Source organism: Ranitomeya variabilis, chromosome 4, assembly GCF_051348905.1.
Source record: "Ranitomeya variabilis isolate aRanVar5 chromosome 4, aRanVar5.hap1, whole genome shotgun sequence".
NCBI lineage: Eukaryota > Metazoa > Chordata > Amphibia > Anura > Dendrobatidae > Ranitomeya > Ranitomeya variabilis.
The window spans coordinates 759,074,438-759,086,130 of NC_135235.1; the positions used below are offsets into that span (position 1 = coordinate 759,074,438).

The 11,693-nt window shown below is 42.8% G+C and overlaps 1 protein-coding gene across 3 annotated transcripts in view; it reads left to right on the top strand.

Moving 5' to 3' along the window:
- Positions 1-352: 352 nt before the first annotated feature.
- The window catches only part of LOC143766871 (uncharacterized), a 73,367-nt gene continuing 62,026 nt past the window's right edge, over positions 353-11,693 (top strand). Inside the window, exon 1 of one of the 3 annotated variants that reach the window (XM_077254867.1) lies at positions 353-592. The gene's annotated coding sequence lies outside the window, so the exon portion shown is untranslated. Of the gene's footprint in view, positions 593-2,175; positions 2,249-11,693 lie in introns of those variants that run through there. The other 2 variants (XM_077254868.1, XM_077254869.1) reach the window with 2 other exon arrangements.

Here is an 11,693-nt window from a genome sequence, read left to right on the forward strand (position 1 = left end):
TGGAGCTTCCTACAGTATATAAGATACACAATGTGTTCCACAGATCTTTATTAAAAAAGGTGGTGAGTTCCGTGGATGTGGCGCTGAGGCCTTTTCCAGTCTTGGTGGATGGTAATTTGGAGTTTGAAGTCTTCAAGGTGGTTGACTCTCATGTAGTGCGCCGCACATTACAGTACCTGGTACACTGGCGTGGTTATGGGCCGGAAGAGAGGTCTTGAGTACCAGCCTTGGACATTCATGCGGACCGGCTGGTCAGTATGTTTCACCGCCGCCATCCGGACAAGCCGGGTCCTGGAAATCGTTAGGGTCCTGGGGTCCCTAGTAGAAAGCGGGGTACTGTCATGACGGACGATATTCACACCAGGGCGTCCGACAGAAAGCGGTAATTCCATTTACGGCCACTATATGCTCAGTGGCGTTGGCTAGACTTGTTTTAGGTTGTCCGGGGTTAATCTAGCTGGTACTCGGGTTGGAGGCTGAGTCACACCCACGGCCTATAAATAGTCATTCTGGACGTTGGGCGTCGCCGATTATAGCTTGTGCCTCGTGAATCCGGTCTGGAGTGGTGATCTTGGAGAAGAAATATTATCTGGTGGTGTATTATCCTTTGTTTAAATTTCTCCTTCTTATTTGTATTTTGGTTTTGCCCTGCGCACATTATTGTGTTTTACTGTGCGTCTGCAGTGTGGTGCGTTTTAAGTTTTCACTGTCTGTTTTGTCTCTGGAGTTTGGTGTTAGGTCTTTTCATTGGGTGGCGGGTGGTGGTTCCAGGATAGGGCTGAAACAGGAGTCCGGGTCAGGCCTGGTGGCCCAGACAAGCACACCATTAGTGTAAATTCTGGGAGAGGGACAGACAGGGTTTTTCCCTAGTCTGAGGGATATTGCAGGGGCCCGGGAAATTTGCCTTAGCTTACCTAGTCTCCCCGTAACAGGTACTATGAGAACATTATACTGTGTGTGGGGGTATGGCGGTACTATGAGAAGATTATACTGTGTGTGGTGGGATGGAGGTACTGTAGGAACATTATACTGTGTGGGGTGGTATGGCGGTACTATGAGAACATTATACTGTGTGGGGGTATGGCGGTACTATGAGAACATTATACTGTGTGGGGGTATGGCGGTACTATGAGAACATTATACTGTGTGGGGGTATGGCGGTACTATGAGAACATTATACTGTGTGGGGGTATGGCGGTACTATGAGAACATTATACTGTGTAGGGGGTATGGCGGTACTATGAGAACATTATACTGTGTAGGGGGTATGGCGGTACTATGAGAACATTATACTGTGTGGGGGTATGGCGGTACTGTGAGAACATTATACTGTGTAGGGGGTATGGCGGTACTATGAGAACATTATACTGTATAGGGGGTATGGCGGTACTATGAGAACATTATACTGTGTGGGGGTATGGCGGTACTATGAGAACATTATACTGTGTGTGGGGGATGGCGGTAGTGTGAAAATACCTTTTTTACGAGAGATGCCAGTACTGTGGAAACATTATACTGTGTGAGCGGCATCATATATATTACATAAGGGGTGTAAAAAGGAGAGTCATAAAAAGACTCCTCAGGGCTGTGCTGCATTTGTACAGACTGCTATCTGCCGTCCAGACGGGACCATGTGACACCAATGGGAAGAGGGAGGTTTCCGGAGGGAAGAGTCTAGAGGGTGCACCTGGTCAGGAGACCTTGATGGCGCAGTTACTGATATTATAAAGGCCGGAGCCCCAAAGGCAGAACAGATTTGGCGCCAACAAAGGAAAGGGGTGCGGGGAAGAATCTGAGGTACCAGCTCCTGGTAAAGTGCCCGAGGCAGCTGGGTGTGGGGCAGAACCTGCTTACAGGGCATAATGGGGGCATTACACTGTGTGGGGCCAAGAAAGGGGCCCTGTACTAGGAGAACACTCCGCTCCCTCACGTCCTGTCCTCCATAGTTGGCTCGTATGTATCTATTACAGGAAACAGAACAACAACGTTATGGTTCTTATAAAGGGGCAACAACAACCCCAAAAGAGTCTCCTCCGTGCAGAAGGGGTTAATGTCCCCGGCTGCGCTCAGTACTGGGGAATCTCCACATACCTCCACCTGCAGAGCCGCACTCCACAGATATGGCTGCTCTCACATGTAGCGTCTTCACTGCGGATCACGTGACCCCTGACTCCTCCCCTGTGACCTCATCACAGGTCCTGTGCGCACAGAGCAGCCATATCTGTGGAGTGCGGCTCTGCAGGTGGAGGTATGTGGAGATTCGGTTGAGCCTAGAGTGTATGGGCTCCTTCCTGGTATATAGTATTGTAGATACAGACTGTACGGGCTCCTGTCAGGTATATATTATTGTAGATATAGACTGTACGGACTCCTGTCAGGTATATATTATTGTAGATACAGACTGTACAGGCTCCTGTCAGGTATATATTATTGTAGATATAGACTGTACAGGCTCCTGTCAGGTATATATTATTGTAGATATAGACTGTACGGGCTCCTGTCAGGTATATATTATTGTAGATACAGACTGTACGGGCTCCTGTCAGGTATATATTATTGTAGATACAGACTGTACGGACTCCTGTCAGATATATATTATTGTAGATACAGACTGTACGGGCTCCTGTCAGGTATATATTATTGTAGATACAGACTGTACGGGCTCCTGTCAGGTATATATTATTGTAGATATAGACTGTACGGGCTCCTGTCAGGTATATATTATTGTAGATACAGACTGTACGGGCTCCTGTCAGGTATATATTATTGTAGATATAGACTGTACGGACTCCTGTCAGGTATATATTATTGTAGATATAGAATGTATGGGCCCCTGTCAGGTATATATTATTGTAGATACAGACTGTACGGACTCCTGTCAGGTATATATTATTGTAGATACAGACTGTACGGGCTCCTGTCAGGTATATATTATTGTAGATATAGACTGTATGGGCTCCTGTCAGGTATATATTATTGTAGATACAGACTGTACAGGCTCCTGTCAGGTATATATTATTGTAGATATAGACTGTACGGACTCCTGTCAGGTATATATTATTGTAGATACAGACTGTACGGGCTCCTGTCAGGTATATATTATTGTAGATATAGACTGTACAGGCTCCTGTCAGGTATATATTATTGTAGATATAGACTGTACGGGCTCCTGTCAGGTATATATTATTGTAGATATAGACTGTACGGGCTCCTGTCAGGTATATATTATTGTAGATACAGACTGTACGGGCTCCTGTCAGATATATATTATTGTAGATATAGACTGTACGGGCTCCTGTCAGGTATATATTATTGTAGATATAGACTGTACAGACTCCTGTCAGGTATATATTATTGTAGATACAGACTGTACGGGCCCCTGTCAGGTATATATTATTGTAGATATAGACTGTACGGGCTCCTGTCAGGTATATATTATTGTAGATATAGACTGTACGGACTCCTGTCAGGTATATATTATTGTAGATATAGACTGTACGGGCTACTGTCAGGTATATATTATTGTAGATACAGACTGTACGGGCTCCTGTCAGGTATATATTATTGTAGATATAGACTGTACGGACTCCTGTCAGGTATATATTATTGTAGATATAGACTGTACGGGCTACTGTCAGGTATATATTATTGTAGATACAGACTGTACAGGCTCCTGTCAGGTATATATTATTGTAGATACAGACTGTACGGGCTCCTGTCAGGTATATATTATTGTAGATATAGACTGTACGGGCTCCTGTCAGATATATATTATTGTAGATATAGACTGTACAGGCTCCTGTCAGGTATATATTATTGTAGATACAGACTGTACGGGCTCCTGTCAGGTATATATTATTGTAGATATAGACTGTACGGGCTCCTGTCAGGTATATATTATTGTAGATATAGACTGTACGGGCTCCTGTCAGGTATATATTATTGTAGATATAGACTGTACGGACTCCTGTCAGGTATATATTATTGTAGATATAGACTGTACGGGCTACTGTCAGGTATATATTATTGTAGATACAGACTGTACAGGCTCCTGTCAGGTATATATTATTGTAGATACAGACTGTACGGGCTCCTGTCAGGTATATATTATTGTAGATATAGACTGTACGGGCTCCTTCCTGGTTCCCTGACTGCAGCCCATACACTCTAGCCGGCTCACTACTGAAGATGCTAGAGTGTATGGGCTCCTTCCTGGTATATATTATTGTAGATATAGACTGTACGGGCTCCTGTCAGGTATATATTATTGTAGATATAGACTGTATGGGCTCCTTCCTGGTTCCCTGACTGCAGCCCATACACTCTAGCCGGCTCACTACTGAAGATGCTAGAGTGTATGGGCTCCTTCCTGGTATATATTATTGTAGATATAGACTGTACAGACTCCTTTCAGGCATATATTATTGTAGATATAGACTGTACGGGCTCCTGTCAGGTATATATTACTGTAGATATACTGTAGACTGTACGGGCTCCTGTCAGGTATATATTACTGTAGATATACTGTAGACTGTACGGGCTCCTGTCAGGTATATATTAGTGATGATATCAGAATGTGTGGGCTCCTGTCAGGTGTATATTAGTGATAATATCAGAATGTATGGGCCTCTGTGAGGTATATATTACAGTAGTGATGATATCAGAATGTGTGGGCTCCTGTCAGGTATATATTACTGATAATATCAGAATGTATGGGCCCTGTCAGGTATATATTAGTGATATCAGAATGTATGGGCCCCTGTCAGGTATATATTAGTGATGATATCAGAATGTATGGGCCCCTGTCAGGTATATATATTAGTGATGATATCAGAATGTATGGGCCCATGTCAGGTATATATTAGTGATGGTATCAGAATGTATGGGCCCTGTCAGGTATATATTAGTGATATCAGAATGTATGGGCCCTGTCAGGTATATATATTAGTGATGATATCAGAATGTATGGGCTCCTGTCAGGTATATATTAGTGATGATATCAGAATGTATGGGCCCCTGTCAGGTATATATTACTGATGATATCAGAATATATGGGCTCCTGTCAGGTATATATATTAGTGATGATATCAGAATGTACGGGCTCCTGTCAGGTATATATTAGTGATATCAGAATGTATGGGCCCCTGTCAGGTATATATTAGTGATGATATCAGAATGTATGGGCCCCTGTCAGGTATATATATTAGTGATGATATCAGAATGTATGGGCCCCTGTCAGGTATATATTAGTGATGGTATCAGAATGCATGGGCCCCTGTCAGGTATATATTACTGATAATATCAGAATGTATGGGCCCTGTCAGGTATATATTAGTGATATCAGAATGTATGGGCCCCGTCAGGTATATATATTAGTGATATCAGAATGTATGGGCCCTGTCAGGTATATATATTAGTGATATCAGAATGTATGGGCCCCGTCAGGTATATATATTAGTGATGATATCAGAATGTATGGGCCCCGTCAGGTATATATTAGTGATGATATCAGAATGTATGGGCTCCTGTCAGGCATATATTATTGTAGATACAGACTGTACGGGCTCCTGTCAGGTATATATTATTGTAGATATAGACTGTACGGGCTCCTGTCAGGTATATATTATTGTAGATATAGACTGTACGGGCTCCTGTCAGGTATATATTATTGTAGATATAGACTGTACGGGCTCCTGTCAGGTATATATTATTGTAGATATAGACTGTATGGGCTCCTGTCAGGTATATATTATTGTAGATATAGACTGTATGGGCTCCTGTCAGGTATATATTAGTGATGATATCAGAATGTATGGGCCCCTGTCAGGTATATATTAGTGATGATATCAGAATGTATGGGCCCCTGTCAGGTATATATTAGTGATGATATCAGAATGTATGGGCCCCTGTCAGGTATATATTAGTGATGATATCAGAATGTATGGGCCCCTGTCAGGTATATATTAGTGATGATATCAGAATGTATGGGCTCCTGTCAGGTATATATTATTGTAGATACAGACTGTACAGGCTCCTGTCAGGTATATATTATTGTAGATATAGACTGTATGGGCTCCTGTCAGGTATATATTATTGTAGATATAGACTGTACGGGCTCCTGTCAGGTATATATTATTGTAGATATAGACTGTACGGGCTCCTGTCAGGTATATATTAGTGATGATATCAGAATGTATGGGCTCCTGTCAGGTATATATTATTGTAGATATAGACTGTATGGGCTCCTGTCAGGTATATATTATTGTAGATATAGACTGTATGGGCTCCTGTCAGGTATATATTAGTGATGATATCAGAATGTATGGGCCCCTGTCAGGTATATATTAGTGATGATATCAGAATGTATGGGCCCCTGTCAGGTATATATTATTGTAGATATAGACTGTATGGGCCCCTGTCAGGTATATATATTAGTGATGATATCAGAATGTATGGGCCCCTGTCAGGTATATATTATTGTAGATATAGACTGTATGGGCCCCTGTCAGGTATATATGCTGCGATTGTTCTCGTATGCTGATTTGGCATGAAAAAATAATCACAGATGTGATCTGCCCCATAGATTAACACTGGTCCGAGTGCCATGCGATGCTTTCTCACATAGCGCTCGTCCGTATTCTACGCTAGTGTGACCCCGGCCTTAAACTTATGAAGCGACACAGACCACCTGCAGTTCAGCCACCATCAATATTTAAATTACAAGTTTTTCACCATCCAAAAAAATGCTAATTTTAACCTAGTTCCATAGGTTTCTTAAAGGGAACCTGTCACCAGGTTTTCCCCATATATAGTACCACCAGCACCTATATGGCCTTATACACACCCTTCTAGAGTGCTGTACCGTATATACTTGCGTATAAGCCGAAATTTTTTGGGGCAGAAAGAGACCCTCTCGGCTTATACTCGAGTCATTGTCGGCGGGGAAGCGGCGGCTGTCACATACTCACCTGCTCCTGCTGCGGTCCCTGCATGTCCGATGGTCTCCGGGCAGCTCTTCCTGTGTTCAGCGGTCACGTGGTTCTGCTCATTAATGAATATGGACGCATAATGGTTAAGGCTATGTGCGCACGTTGCAGATTTGCTTGAGGAAATGTCTGCATGGTTAGTGCGTCTCTTAGCAGAAAACGCAGTGGAAATTCTGTACTTTTTTATGCGGATTTGATGCGTTTCTGTAAATCGTGAGCGCTAAATAAAGATATATTAAAAAATAAATAAAGGAATTTGATGCATTTCCTTATTCAAACTCTTCACGAGATACCCTCATTAATATTAACTAAAGACACACACACACCCATGTAGGAGCATTAACATAATTAACCTACATATGCTGTAAAAAAAAACAACTAAGAAACCTGCGTGAAATGCAAAATGTTTATTTTTCAAAAAATAAAGCCTGCATGGGCTCCCGCATAATTTTCATAACCAGCAGTGGGAAAGCTGACAGCTGATGTTACTATTCTGGAAAGGAGCCAATAACCATAAAGGTTCCCAGGCTATTAATATCAGCTCACAGCTGTTTGCTTAGCCTTTACTGGCTATTTTACAGGGGGACACAAAATATTGACATAAAATCCAACCAGCAAATGCTAGGCAGACAGCTGTAGGCTGATATTTATAGCCTGTGAAGAGGCCATGGATATTGGCAGCCCCACAGGCTAAAAACCATCAGCTCTCAGCCGTCGCAGAAATGGCGCATCTTATAGATGTGCCAATTCTGGCACTTAGCCTCGCTCTTCCCACTTGCCCTGTAGCAGAGGGGTTCATAATTGTGCGGTTGATGTCACCTTTTTATTGTCAAGTAACATCAAGCCCACAGGTTAGTAATGGAGAGGCATCTATCAGACATCTCTCCATTACTAAGCTGGCCTAATGTCACCTTACAATACAAAGGTGAAATTAACCCCTTATTACCCCATATGCCACCGCTACAGGGCAGTGAGAAGACAGAGGCTGAGTGCCAGAATTGGCGCATCTTACAGATGCACCTTTTCTGGGGTGGCAATAACCATGGTCCCTCTCTAGGCTATAATATCTGTCCTCAGTCACTGGCTTTCCCTCTGTGGCACAGAAAAATGTGCGGGAGCCCACGCCAGTTTTTTCAGTGAAAACATTATTAAATACATACAGGCCCCAAATTTTACACACACACACACACACTACTAACCGTATTAGTCACTGACCTATATAAGTCTAACTGTTCTGCAATGGTTTACTGTATGTAAACCATGTCTCCTATCCTGTCAGCCTCTGCAATGATTTAACAGAAGCCGACAAATTAACTATCAGCTATTCCGCTGTCCGTGTGATATATTATATACAGGTCCTTCTCAAAAAATTAGCATATAGTGTTAAATTTCATTATTTACCATAATGTAATGATTACAATTAAACTTTCATATATTATAGATTCATTATCCACCAACTGAAATTTGTCAGGTCTTTTATTGTTTTAATACTGATGATTTTGGCATACAACTCCTGATAACCCAAAAAACCTGTCTCAATAAATTAGCATATTTCACCCGGCCAATCAAATAAGTGTTTTTTAATAACAAACAAAAAAAACATCAAATAATAATGTTCAGTTATGCACTCAATACTTGGTCGGGAATCCTTTGGCAGAAATGACTGCTTCAATGCGGCGTGGCATGGAGGCAATCAGCCTGTGACACTGCTGAGATGTTATGGAGGCCCAGGATGCTTCAATAGCGGCCTTAAGCTCATCCAGAGTGTTGGGTCTTGCGTCTCTCAACTTTCTCTTCACAATATCCCACAGATTCTCTATGGGGTTCAGGTCAGGAGAGTTGGCAGGCCAATTGAGCACAGTAATACCATGGTCAGTAAACCATTTACCAGTGGTTTTGGCACTGTGAGCAGGTGCCAGGTCGTGCTGAAAAATGAAATCTTCATCTCCATAAAGCATTTCAGCCGATGGAAGCATGAAGTGCTCCAAAATCTCCTGATAGCTAGCTGCATTGACCCTGCCCTTGATGAAACACAGTGGACCAACACCAGCAGCTGACATGGCACCCCACCCCACACCATCACTGACTGTGGGTACTTGACACTGGACTTCAGGCATTTTGGCATTTCCTTCTCCCCAGTCTTCCTCCACACTCTGGCACCTTGATTTCCGAATGACATGCAAAATTTGCTTTCATCAGAAAAAAGTACTTGGGACCACTTAGCAACAGTCCAGTGCTGCTGTTTATGGTTCAAAAGTGGCTTTACCTGGGGAATGCGGCACCTGTAGCCCATTTCCTGCACACGCCTGTGCACGGTGGCTCTGGATGTTTCCACACCAGACTCAGTCCACTGCTTCCTCAGGTTCCCCAAGGTCTGGAATCGGTCCTTCTCCACAATCTTCCTCAGGGTCTGGTCAACTCTTCTCGTTGTACAGCGTTTTCTGCCACATTGTTTCCTTCCAACAGACTTACCATTGAGGTGCCTTGATACAGCACTCTGGGAACAGCCTATTTGTTGAGAAATTTCTTTCTGGGTCTTACCCTCTTGCTTGAGGGTGTCAATGATGGCCTTCTTGACATCTGTCAGGTCGCTAGTCTTACCCATGATGGGGGTTTTGAGTAATGAACCAGGCAGGGAGTTTTTAAAAGCCTCAGGTATCTTTTGCATGTGTTTAGAGTTAATTAGTTGATTCATAAGATTAGGGTAATAGGTCGTTTAGAGAACCTTTTCTTGATATGCTAATTTATTGAGACAGGTTTTTTGGGTTATCAGGAGTTGTATGCCAAAATCATCAGTATTAAAACAATAAAAGACCTGACAAATTTCAGTTGGGGGATAATGAATCTATAATATATGAAAGTTTAATTGTAATCATTACATTATGGTAAATAATGAAATTTAACACTATATGCTAATTTTTTGAGAAGGACCTGTATATACACATATACATATACACACACACACATACATACACACACAGACAGTATAGACCAAATGTTTAGACACACCTCATTTAAAGATTTTTATGTATTTTCATGACTATGAAAACTGTACATTCACACTGAAGGCATCAAAACTATGTGGAATTATATACTTAATAAAAGTGTAAGGCAACTGAAAATGTCTTATATTCTAGGTTTTTCAAAGTAGCCACCTTTTGCTTTGATGACGGCTTTGCACACTCTTGGCAGTCTCTTGATGAGCTTCAAGAGGTAGTCACTGGGAATGGTCTTCCAACAATCTTGAAGGAGTTCCCAGAGATGCTTAGCACTTGTTGGCCCTTTTGCCTTCACTCTGTGGTCCAGATCACCCCAAACCATCTCGATTGGGTTCAGGTCTGGTGACTGTGGTGGCCAGGTCATCTGGCGTAGCACCCCATCACTCTCCTTCTTGGTCAAATAGCCCTTACACAGCCTGGAGGTGTGTTTGGGGTCATTGTCCTGTTGAAAAATAAATGATGGTCCAACTAAAAGCAAACCGGATGGTATAGCATGTCGCTGCAAGATGCTGTGGTAGCCATGCTGGTTCAGTATGCCTTCAATTTTGAATAAATCCCCAACAGTGTCACCAGCAAAGCCCCCCACACCATCACACCTCCTCCTCCATGCTTCACGGTGGAAACCAGGCATTTAGAGTCCATCCGTTCACCTTTTCTGTGTACAAAGACACGGTGGTTGGAACCAAAGATCTAAAATTCGGACTCATCTGACCAAAGCACAGGTTTCCACTGGTCTAATGTCCATTCCTTGCGTTATTTAGCCCAAACAAGTCTCTTCTGCTTGTTGCCTGTCCTTAGCAGTGGTTTCCTAGCAGCTATTTTACCATGAAGGCCTGCTGCACAAAGTCTCCTCTTAAGGGCTTGTTTCCATTTGCGAGAAACACGTCCGTATCTTGCATGTGGAAACCAAGCTGTAGCACCGGCACTCCAGAGCGGAGCATGCAGCCGCATAGGAACACATGGAGCTGCACGCTTTGCTCCAAAGTGCCGGCGCCACAGCTTGGTTTCCACATGCGAGATACGGATGTGTTTCTCGCAAATGGAAACAAGCCCTAACAGTTGTTGTAGAGATGTGTCTGCTGCTAGAACTCTGTGTGGCATTGACCTGGTCTCTAATCTGAGCTGCTGTTAACCTGCGATTTCTGAGGCTGGTGACTCGGATAAACTTATCCTCAGAAGCAGAGGTGACTCTTGGTATTCCTTTCCTGGGGCGGTCCTCATGTGAGCCAGTTTCTTAGTAGCGCTTGGTGGTTTTTGCCACTGCACTTGGGGACACTTTCAGTTTTCCCAATTTTTCGGACTGACTGATCTTCATTTCTTAAAGTAATGATGGCCACTCGTTTTTCTTTACTTAGAATTTGTATTATGGCAGGAAAAAAGCAGCTAACAGTCTATTCAGTAGGACTATCAGCTGTGTATCCACCAGACTTCTGCACAACACAACTGATGGTCCCAAACCCATTTATAAGGCAAGAAATCCCACTTATTAAACCTGACAGGGCACACCTGTGAAGTGAAAATCATTCCAAGTGACTACCTCTTGCAGCTCATAAAGAGAATGCCAAGAGTGTGCAAAGCAGTCATCAAAGAAAAAGGTGGCTACTTTGAAGAACCTAGAATATAAGACATAACAAAAAAGTGTGAAACTGAAATTAAGTATATAATTCCACATGTGTTAATTCATAGTTTTGATGCCTTCAGTGTGAAT